This window comes from Chelonia mydas, chromosome 4 (assembly GCF_015237465.2).
Source record: "Chelonia mydas isolate rCheMyd1 chromosome 4, rCheMyd1.pri.v2, whole genome shotgun sequence".
NCBI classification, from domain to species: Eukaryota; Metazoa; Chordata; order Testudines; family Cheloniidae; genus Chelonia; species Chelonia mydas.
The window spans coordinates 98,169,620-98,181,668 of record NC_057852.1 but is presented as its reverse complement, the minus strand read 5'-3'; positions in this window follow the sequence as shown (position 1 = coordinate 98,181,668).

Here is a 12,049-nt window from a genome sequence, read left to right as displayed (position 1 = left end):
CTCCTTTTATGCTCAACAGTGCAATGAATGGACTTTCCAACATTGCTGGTTACAGCAGCATGTTTAAAGCAACACTTTTAGAAAGACACTTCTCACTGTAGAAATCCCCTCTGCCAAGACAGTGAATGACACTGTAATAGCTAACCTAAGCAAAGTACTCTCTTTACATCATGAAAAATTAAGTGATAACTGATTTGGGCTAAATTAATAATATTATTTGAAGAATCATCAGCAGAAATTGATGTATACACATGATTGTGCCTCTAAACCAACGTCACCTATCTTTTGTATTATACTGCAGTACGTGAGCTTGTGTTTATTTCATGATGCTTCGGTAGATTCCTTAAGTGTGTGATTCCTGTGTGACACTATCTCTGTTTTGTGTGCAGCCGTATAGATGGAACACACACGGTACTCCTATGACATGACATGAAATGACATTCATAGAGACCTACCATACCTCATTTCAGGGGTAAAGATGTATCCCTTGATAATCACTCCCCTGTTCTTTTAAAAACTTCATCGTACCTCAAAAGCAGCAATTGTCATATCAGAATGCTCCAAACTGTACCATTGGTGGAAGTGAGTGCCAATTTGATACACTACAGTATTTAAATTTTAGTTCACAAGATTTTTTTGATGGCAGAAAGCTAAATGGCATCCAATAGGAAGCACTTCCTGTGAGAAATTGAGTTGTGTAAATGTCTCAAATGACGAGAGTAGGCTTGATAAGCCATTTAATGACTCTGTGATTTGATTTGTGGCTCTGTGGTTTCTTGATGCTAGGTGGACCAAGAGATCCCATGGATGTGCTTGTTGTATTAACAAATTGAGTCAGAAAGGTTCAACTCCCAGTTTCAGTTAACAAAATAAAATAAATAACCTAAAGTTTGGTGCTAAATATGTTCCAGAACTTTGGAGGTGTTAACTGCATTAAAAGGGAGGTTCCTGCATTTATTAGTTGGCTGCTTTTGTGGCACCACATGGAAACAAGATGTATTTGTCTAGACTGTTATGCACCACAACGTTTTTTGTTCAGGTCATTATGCAAATCAGGCATAGTTCCTGCAATATGAAAATGTCAGTCAAATTTTCACCTCATGGAAAAACCCACTGGAAAAGAAAATATCTGCATGCTGCCCTCTATGCGAAAGAATTTGAGACCTGGTGGCACAGGAAGTGTTCATGACCCTAAACACTGTGGACACCTGGAAAATCCTGCAGATCCAAGAGTTGTGCCAGTTTACTCTCTTGGCAGTGTGGTTCACATTTACCTGACATCGACAGCTGCGCCCCTCTGTCAGCAAAACTGGCAGGAAGGGGCGCGTCTCCAGTAGTATAAATATAGGCCAATGTATAGATGTTTGGGAGGGCAAAGAATAAAATTATACCTTACAGCTATCTGAACTTTAATGCAGAGTGTCAGAGTAATTAGGGATATTTTCACTTATTGTACAGAAAAGTGCAAAGGGTGTTTCTGACGTAAAATATGAAATATTTCCCCTGCTCTAAAATTAACATATACTAAAGTATGGAACTGGACATCCATTTATCTAAGGCAGCAGTTCTCAACCAGGGGCCTGGGGCCCCCTGGGGGGCCGTGAGCAGGTTTCAGGGGTTCCACCAAGTAGGGCATTAGACTCGCTGGGGCCCAAGTCAGAAAGCTGAAGCCCCACCACATGGGGCTGAAGGCAGAGGCCTTGAGCCCCACCACCCAGGGCTGAAGCCAAAGGTCCCAGGCAATTGCCCTGCTTGCTACCCCCTAAGGCAGGCCCTGGCTTTTATATGCAGAAAACCAGTTGTTGTGCCACAGGTGGGCTGTGGAGTTTTTATAGCATGTTGGCGGGGCCTCAGAAAGAAAGAAGTTGAGAGCCTCTGATCTAAGGAATCTCTTACCCTTTTGCAGTGCTGTGGTGTTACACAGTCAAAACATACAGTGAGGAATGAGAATTTTCATACCGTATATCCCAGCACCTGGAAGTTTTGTGTGAATGCTGGTGTAAGGGATCTGAGCCACATTCTGCTCTCCTGCACCACTGTAAGTCTGGAGTAACTTTCCTGGAATCTATGGAATCCTGGAATTGAAGCTATGCCAGATTTATAGTTGTGTAACTGGATAGAAATGTAATTACCAGGTAAATTCTCTCAGCCTTCTGTTGATACGTGGCTCTGTCATGTACGAAAAAACTTCCTGGAAAGAGAACTAGCGTAGACTAGACCAAAATTTTTTTTCTTTGATGCCCGTAACATCACAGAATCAAAATTGATATCAAAATTAAGCTCTAGTTATTTACAGCTAGCTGTTCCATACCTGAAGAACTCTATTGACTTTAATAGGGGCTCCACACAATGAGCTGCCACAGGCTCAATTCCTGAATTTGAACTTTTAAACATATCACAGGAGGATAGGTGTTTGGCATGCTGTGGATGAAAACAACTCAGTTAAAACCTGGAAACAAGCAGATAGGATCCTATAAAGAAAGGCAGGTCCGACATTCTAATTCTATTTCTATTTTTAACTAATTTATTCGCATCAAATTTGGTATTTTTTGTGACATTAAATTTCCTGTGCTGCTAATTTTTTTTTTTTTTTTTTGTCTTCCACAAAACAGTTTTAAGTGTTTGCATCTTTTGCTCACTATAATCTGGGGCTGCGTGGTCTTCTGGCATAACTCCACTGAAGTTAATGAAGTTACTCCAGCAGAGCATTAAATCCCTGACATGTAGGCTATTAAATCAGCTGTTAACCTGTTTGCCTCTGTTTAAAGATATTTATAATGAGTTGTAGAGAGAAATACTGTTAAGATGCAATATAATTATAAAATGCCCTTGGCCATATGCTTTATGATATAGGACATTGACAGCAGGTTTAAATTTAAACATTAAATAGAATCTTAATTACTGGTAACTAAATAAGGTAGTTTCATGTAAATGTCTTGTTATAGGATTTTTCACTTTATATATGTGGCGTCATATCTTCTGGGAAGTCAGAAAAGCGATTACAAAGTAAATTTTATCTTTTTAGTTTAAAATGTGAATCTGCATTTTAAATGGGGCATTAACTCTAACTTTGGTTTGGGGAGTGCATCCAAAAAAAAAAATATAACTAAGGAAATACTAAACAAGTATCAGCTCCAGTCTAGAGAGCTCACTCCTCCTCTTGTTGACCTGAATGGAAGCAGGACTGGGTCTAAAGACACACACACAACTCTGCTGCAGGATTTGCTTTGTGTATTTAAAAGAAAAACCTGTGCACTAGCAGTATTGCACTGTACAGTATGTAACTTGGAATACCATTATACTGATATTGTACCTGTATGTACCATTCAACATTAAAATGGATTACATATTTCCGAGACAATCCTTCGGAGTTAAACAGGTATGACAGTAATATGGTTTTATTTAAATATACACTGTAGTTCTGTAGTGATCTGTCTAATGCCACAAGCTTGTCTGAATATGTTGTCTGTGTTTTGTCTCTGTCAAGGTTAGCAAACTGTAAATGAATGCAAATCCTTTCTTAAAACAAAAAACATTTTACATGTATTAAGAGGGTTACAAAAATGTTCATTGTCTTACAGATATTAGCACTTTTCTGCTATTTATGTACTTTAAATGTTAGAGGGTCAAAATAATCTTTCTGCTTAGCATTTCTTAAAACATTACCTGCAAATGTAGCAGGGATATTACATTTACTTTAATACTTGTATAAACTATACAGAAATTTTTTTAATAAAATGTAATATATTTTATAAGCTAATAAGACTGGGTAATTAAAGGTTTCTAGCATGCATTACTATAACTTGCAAATACTGAAACATTTTGGTAATCTTTCTTACTAAAGATGTGAATGTTTAATGTACTTTCACTGTTTCTACTTTGGTAGTCCAATGGGAATTCAGTAATGACATTTTGTCATGTCAAACTGTGAACATAAATTTGTACTGTACAGTCCTCATACTATATACAGTATACAATATGTATTATACTTGTTAATAAAACCATCAGAATATTAAATGTGATCATGTAGTTATATATCATACAACAGAGTATACTTACATATGAACCAGGAAGTTCAGAAAAGAAGCTTTCAAAATATGTAAAATCAGCACTTGTTAAAATGCAAAACAAAAAAATCCAGAAGCTTAATTTCCCATTTCTGAAGGGTTTTTTAGGATTCAGAAGTCAGATTGCTGGAATATCTAAAGCACCATACATATTTTCATGAAAAATACTTCTATATCCATTAAAGAGTATGCTGATCTATGAATCATATAGAGTCAAGGTAGATTCACTACAGTCCGTGCATCACATTTCTTATGGATACATCTGAATGAAGAGGGTAAAGCAAAACAAAAAAACTTAGTGCAAACAGTTCACTGGATTTTGATTCCATCTACTCTTACCTCTTTATTATTTGCTGTTCCCTAGCAACCAAACTTTTTTATACTAACATTTTCAAAAAGTTAATTTCAGTTTCACAGTCAAGATTAGTTGAATGAATGAATGGATGTTTGAGGCAGATGTTTATTATAAGGTATAGGTCATCCAATCACGGAACAGAAACAAGACTATATGACATTGGGATGTATGAATTCCAAACACTGAATCACTGACTCAATAATTGCTCTGAACTGTTTGTGAGAAATCCAAGCTCAGATAAATTGGTAAAAACAATTAACAAATTCTAGTTTCACAACCAAGTCTTGATGAAAGATTTTGCACAGCTCATAAAGCAGATATCCCTTTCTCATATGGCATAGTTATAACATTCAAACCAACTCAGTCTTTACAGCCGCCCCTGGTTTTTTGTGTGGCCCCAATGCCAAATGGCAAAAGCAACCAGCTTTTCCTCCCTGAGTTCCTTTCCCATTCTAATCCTGCTCTCATTTCATGGTCTGGCCTATATTTGTTTTCCTCCCCAAAAATTTTGCTGTGGACTCAACTGGTGGGAACGTGTGCTCTTGAAGAGTAGGATCCCTACCCCTGCTTGAAGTTCTGAGTGGCTATGGTTTGCAACATAATGACAAATGGAGCAGCAGAGGTGGCAACAGATTTCTTACAATACTGTATATTTTATATGTATTATAGTAGCACCTAGAAGCCCCAGGCTCATTGTGCTAGACATTGTATAAACACATCATAAAAATATAGTCTCTGTCCCAAGGAGCCTACAATCAGCAGATCTATATGCAGGAGTATAATAAAGCAACTAGTAATTGCATTGAAAGGTAAATTGAATATGTTTGATATCAGAGTTTAGGGAGGGAAAGGAGATAAACCCATCCCCTAATATACTTTGCAATACACTCCCTTCCAAATCCTTCAGCTATCCTCAAAGCAATGATGCTGACCCTAATTAAACCAGCAGCTTTTCTCCAACTGCTACTGCTCAGCCATGGAGAGGGGGAAAGCAGCCAATAACAGTATAGCTTCTGAAGGAGTCTTTCTGCCAGAGAGCAGCATGATGGAGCTGAGGAGCAACACAAGTGCTGTGAATTTTGTGGGGCTAGAGGCAGAGCTCCCCCACAGATCAATGGAGTACATGGTTTTGAAAGCCCACATCTGTTTCCCTTGAAAACCCCCAACCTTTTTTCCTCTCTGAGGGCAGCCTGCAAAGTACAGGCTACTTCACTGAGGCCTTGTCTGTACTACAGAGTTTTGTCAACACAACTTATGCCGACACACAGCCACCACTTTAATTAAACCACTGTTGCACGTCCACGCTATGCTCTTTGTGTTGGCAGAGCACAGCCACAACAGCAGCTCTTGCAGTGACACAGAGAGCAGCGTGGGTAGCTATCCCACTGTGCAACTGGCTACAGGGTGCTTTGAGAAGGGTTTGCAATGCCTCATGGGGCAGGTACAGCATCACATGATGCAGGTTTCTCAATCCCATCGTTCCATGGGCATCCTACTAGAGTGCCAGCTGCTTTTCAACTGAAGTGGAAGAGAGAGAAGTGTGTGTGTTGGGGGAGAGTGAGTATGTCAGCCATGCCATCTTTTTAAGTTCACACAGAAGCTGGATGCAACCAGTCCTGAGGAAGGGGGAGGGGGGTATATCTCCCACACACACACATCAGCCCCTGCCTCCCTCCCTGGCTTTGCACAGCGGAGCATGAGTCTCTTATGCAGCCTCTTATGCAGCCCACAATGATAAATACATTGAGAACCACTGCTTTATGTAGACTTACTGTATAATCTGCAGATCTGGATTGTCAATAATTGCTGTGCACAGCAGTCAGCACAGAAGCATATGGACCAGTGATGGGCAACCTGCAGCCCATGCGCCACGCGCAGCCCTTCAGGGTAATCCGCTGACGGGCTGCCAGACAGTTTGTTTACATTTGCATGGCCACCCACAGCTCCCAGTGGCTGCGGTTCACCGTTCCCGTCCAATAGAAGCTGCGGGAAGCGGCAGCCAGCATGTCCCTGTGGCCTATGCTGCTTCCCACAGCTCCCATTGTCTGGGAACGGCAAACTGCGGCCACTGGGAGCTGTGGGCAGCTATGCAAATGTAAACAAATTGTCTGGCAGCCCGCCAGTGGATTACCCTGACGGCCCATGTGTAGCCCGCGGGCCACAGGTTGCCCACCACTGATATAGACCCTGTAGAAGCTTTCTGCTCAACTATAAAGCATCAGCATTACAGAAACTGAGGAAACAAAGTCATTAAGTGATCACTCTCCTTACAGTGTGTATGGTAACACCCATTGTTTCATGTTCTCTGTGTATATAAATCTCCCCACTGTATTTTCCACTGAATGCGTCCGAAGAAGTGAGCTGTAGCTCACGGAAGCTTATGCTCAAATAAATTTGTTAGTCTCTAAGGTGCCACAAGTACTCCTTTTCTTTTTGCAAATACAGACTAACATGGCTGCTACTCTGAAAAAAGTCATTCAGATTTCAGTGCTACACTATTTACCAAAGCCCTTTAATTATGAAGAATGCAATTGTGCTACACAGAAGGATTATAGAAGGCCACAAGGAGGGTGGAATAAGCATTTGACCATTAAATCCAGAGATTTAAGTAATTTTAAGAAGTGGGTGTGGATTTTACTGTAGCCTCAGGTGGCTGTGACCTACATGTTGCTCAGTTATGCATGTCATGTGTCCGTTTACTGTGCTTTACAGAAAGAAATACATAGTTACCACAGCAAGAGGCTGCTTCAGAGCGTTTTTCTTAAAGACAAAGGACTAGGAAATGTTTCCTGCTTGTGGCCTGATTAACCCTGTTTGTTATGTTCCAGCTGATGCGCACTAAACACAGGATGTTCTGGGCAAGGTAGGGAAATGGTGGCTTTAAGCCCTCTTTGCGCTGATCCTGGAGATGGTCTGAGATTGGTCTTTCTTACGCCCGGCTACCTGTGGCCCCAAATGGACAATCCAGCAACATTGCAACCTGATCCCATAGACTGGGGGCAAGGGGAGTGGTGTCAGATTTGCTGTGTTGTCCCAATCTCACTTTGGGATGCCCCCACACTGGGGGTATCATGAGGTAGCTGGTTAAACTTGGTTTCTAGAAGTTTTGTGTCACTGGAGCAGTGTGAAGAAGCCAGAGTGAGGACCAGAAACTCATACAAAGGCTTTCATGCACGGCACTCTGAAAACAGAAACAGACTGTTTCTTGTTCTGAATCAATATTAACAGAGGCAATTAATGATTGACGTCATACTCAAGTTACTTACTTTTTAAAATCCTTTATAAAATTCTTTCAACTATCTCCTGGTTGGGAAAACTAAAAAACGTGAATTTAAAACCAGTAACTAGACCTGATTTTAACAAACACCGTGGGGCCTGAATCCTGCCCTGAAAGCAAGGCCCACTGAGAGTTTAAGTCAGTAAAAATCTAAGTTATTGTAACAAATCTGTGGCAAGCTAGGACTTAGCCATCATCACTCTGCTGTAGAACAGGACCATTTGCTGTAGCAGAAGGGAGAGAACTCAGATGCACAGGTACCTATTGTTTGAGCTAAAGGAGAATCTCCTTTAGCTGTTATAAGTATTGCGCTTAAAATACACAGCTGAGCCATGATCTGCCTACACAACCAGTGGTTCTCAACCTACGGCCTGCGGGCCACTTGCAGCCCAATCAGCACCCAGATGTGGCCCATGTCACATCCTCAGGGTCATACAGGTAGTATATATATTGTGTGGATGTGGCCCACATAACACATAGAGAGCTGCATATATGGCCCATAATGGTAAATAGGTTGAGAACCCCTGCTAGACAGTTCATTTCAGTATCAGCTTCAAGCTACAGACGCTCACATTTCTGAGTTAATTATTTTTCGGGCACACTCATATTTCATTTAGTGGGGATGACAAAAGTGAGTCCTCTAGGAAACATTTTGGCATTCACTGAGCTAATAAAACAGATTGATTTTTTTCTATGCCAAGCTTAACAATCATGCCAAGTTGCTAGTCATCTAAGTTAAAAGCTGAGGAAAAAAATGAAAAAATTTTCCAGTCAAGCCCGACAGTGTAAACTGTGACATTCCCCATGCAAGTCTGAGGCACCTTGTTGCAGTTGAAACAAGAGATAGGACAAAGCACACTAATAAAAAGAAAAGGAGTACTTGTGGCACCTTAGAGACTAACAAATTTATTTGAGCATAAGCTTTCGTGAGCTACAGCTCACTTCATCAGATGCATCCGATGAAGTGAGCTGTAGCTCACGAAAGCTCATGCTCAAATAAATTGGTTAGTCTCTAAGGTGCCACAAGTACTCCTTTTCTTTTTGCGAATACAGACTAACATGGCTGCTACTCTGAAACAGAGCACACTAGTGTCACTTCATATGAAAAATATTGACATTTTATCTTCTTGGCCATACAGATGTGGATGAAGAAGCAGAATTCCAAGTGTTAATGCTTCAGGCCTCAACAATGCTGCAGGCAGCTAGCTGGTAGTGCCAGACAGATAAAATGTGGGAATGTAGCTGGCACTCAGGCTCTGGGCCTGTTTAGAAATTGCACATGTTTTACAGAGTATTTATGATGGTGAGGCACATGCCAGCTGTAATGTACTTCTCAGGACTGTTAAAGCAATTGATTTAATTGCCAGACTCCTGTCTGACAATTTGTAGAAATGGGTCACTGCATTTGCCCGGTGGATTAGTGTCCAGAATGTCCTGCAAGGGCAGCTTTCCAGGACACTGGGCAGATGCAGCTGAGAATATTGGTTGGCACTCACTTCATTGTTCTTGGGCTCTTCTTACAAATTACAGAATATTCGGTAAGGCAATCAGCTCACTCTGACAAAGACCCAGTATGAGCTACCAGGCAGTGCAGAAAAAGAAGAGAAAGAAAGCGAATATAAGTGGGAAAAAAGGAGAGTAATGAAAGGTGGAGATGGAAGAGCATGGATGGAGAGAAGGAAGTCTGCATTACACTGAGAAAGTTACTCCTCACCAATAAAGGATGTGAGCAACATTTACAACTGAACCGATGCTGAACATTGTTAAACTGCAAGTGTAGACAAAGACACAAACTTCACTTAGATACTCAGGCAATCTTGGAACTATGAATGCACTCCATGAAACAGACTGTCAGGAAAGGCTGTGGAATAGCCATCTGATGAAGTGGGTTTTTTACGCACGAAAGCTAATGCCCAAATAAATCTGTTAGACTTTAAGGTGCCACCGGACTCCTCATTATTAGAGATGTCCAGGACTAGACTACACAACAGTCAGTGATGATTTGGGAACACAGAGCCGCATTGGTGTCAGGTAAGTTCATTGCAGGATCAGGGATTTTCTTAGTCTATTCAGACGTTCCCCTTTTCAAGCTGAATGGTTGGTCAAATTGTGAGGCCCTCTTCCAGTTGGAAGTAGAAATTGATGGAGTCTGGTGTTTTCATATATTCAGTGTAAATAATCAAGACTGCATCACAGTCCTGCTCCTCCAAACATAGGAGGAACCAAGAACAAAAAGGAGCAGATTCTTAACTTACAGCGCCAACCCTCTTTAGCCAACACCAGACCCAAAAGCTGCCTTGCTAGTTTTTTCCAGGGTCACACTGTGCTCACAATCTACTGCTCAGCTTTCGTGCTTTTTGCCTCTGCCTCTCCACCCTACCCCCTTTGTCTGTTCTGAGTTTCTGTGTGTTCTCCCTTCATACACATACACACACAAAATACTCAGCAAACCCCCTGAAGTAACTGGGAGAGGAGACAGGCCCAGCAAATCAAAATCATGAGCACTTACTTTATTTTCAAAAGTTGTCAAAAGTAATATGGTATTGGGTAACTACACAGAAGAAACAAATGCACTAAAATAAGTCCCTACAAACAACAATTAAAATATGAAATAAATGAGAATAAAAGCATCTGTTTAGCACCAGTTCCTAATGGTTCCCATGGAACCACCTGTTAGGGGCATACATGGTACTATTTAGTGCTTATACAATGCTGTGCGTTGGCAGATCTCACAGCACTTAGCAAAAATGAGTAGATATGTGCGTTTTACAAAATGGGAAACTGAGGCACCAAGAGGTAATTGACTTTCCAAAAGGCAAGCCCCGAATCACTGGTAGATATAGCACTCAAATCTTTGCATCTTGAGTCCCATGCTCTAAGCAGCATGTTATGTTGTTTGCTGTACATGAACCTGCACATGGGAGATGTTCCTGAATGTGTTGAACTGGATAAGCAATTCATTACCTTTCTATTGTGACATTTTATTCAGAGGAAGAGTGTGCTTCATCTATTCTAACGTAAGCTATCCTTTAAGAGATACACAGGAAATACTCAACAACGATTAAACAGTTGGCCACTGGATGTCGCCCTTACTCCATATGAATACAGATGAACACAGAAAATGACAAACTTATTAAGAAACAAGTGAATTAATTACAATTAAAAAATGTCATCAGACATTTAAAAAATTAATCAGCTAGTACATCTAGCTTTCCCCCAGAGAGTCTGATCATGCAGTCTTTGCACACCCAGATCTCCTACTGTTTTCAAGATTGTACTCCCAATCTTTGTTAAATATTTATTTTTTGTTTATAAAATACACTTACCCTGTTCTCTGGTGTTGAAATTCACCCCCATGGAGAGGGCCAGCACAAAGGTGAGGCACCACTAAAATATCATGTACCACTTAAGATCTACGACCAGTGGTGTGCTGCCTATGTATGCATTGCATGCCCCACGACCAGCTGTGACAGCAGGGTAATTCCGTCCGGACTCCAGATGCACATGGAGGATACCATCTTGTAGAACAAAATAGTATCTGCCACACAGTGTGACCTCGCACACACCATATGAGCAAGGTCACAGCATGGAGGATGCCATTTTGCATGCAAGTGTAGAATTGTATGCCTGACTCAAAATGTCACAGTGCTCCACTGCCTATGACTTAGTGGGAGCTGGTTGGTGCTCAACACTTGAAAAAAATCAGGCCTCTAAAAACTTAAGGAGAGAATTTCAATGGTATGAAGGGCATTTAGACACCCAACTTCTACTGAAAAGTCAATGAGAGCTGGGTACCTAAATCCCCCTTTGTGCCTTTGAAAGTCTCTCCCTAGGAGCTAATTTTAGGCAGCCATTTTTTAAAGCTTGTGGCCAGGGCACATTTCCTCACTTAACCTATAAGGAAAAGAAAATTCTTGTGGCATTTAGCCAAAGCCAAGAGGAACCAACATTTTGTGTATCCCCTGGCCAGAAGCACACTGTCTGTTCAATTTCAGAAAAACAAACTACATTTACAAGTTACAAGAAACATTTCCAAAAACAAATTAAAAAAAAGTTTGCTCCTTGAGAGGGACTCTGCTCTGTATTGTAAATCCCAGTAGAGCAGGGTATGATGTGTAAACAATGAAATTAGCACTTTGCCTTTGAGTTGGACTTTTGTGGGAGGAAAGGAAAAGTATAGGAGAATGTTACTGGTTAGTAATCATATTTGGAGAACATCAGGAATCAAATTATCTCTTTCCCAGCTACCTGCAAATTAGAAAGAAATAAAAAATCGTGTTTCCCAACAAACTAAGTTTGAGAGCTTCAGCAAACCAGAATACCAGAAATTAGCTAACAGGAAGAAATGTC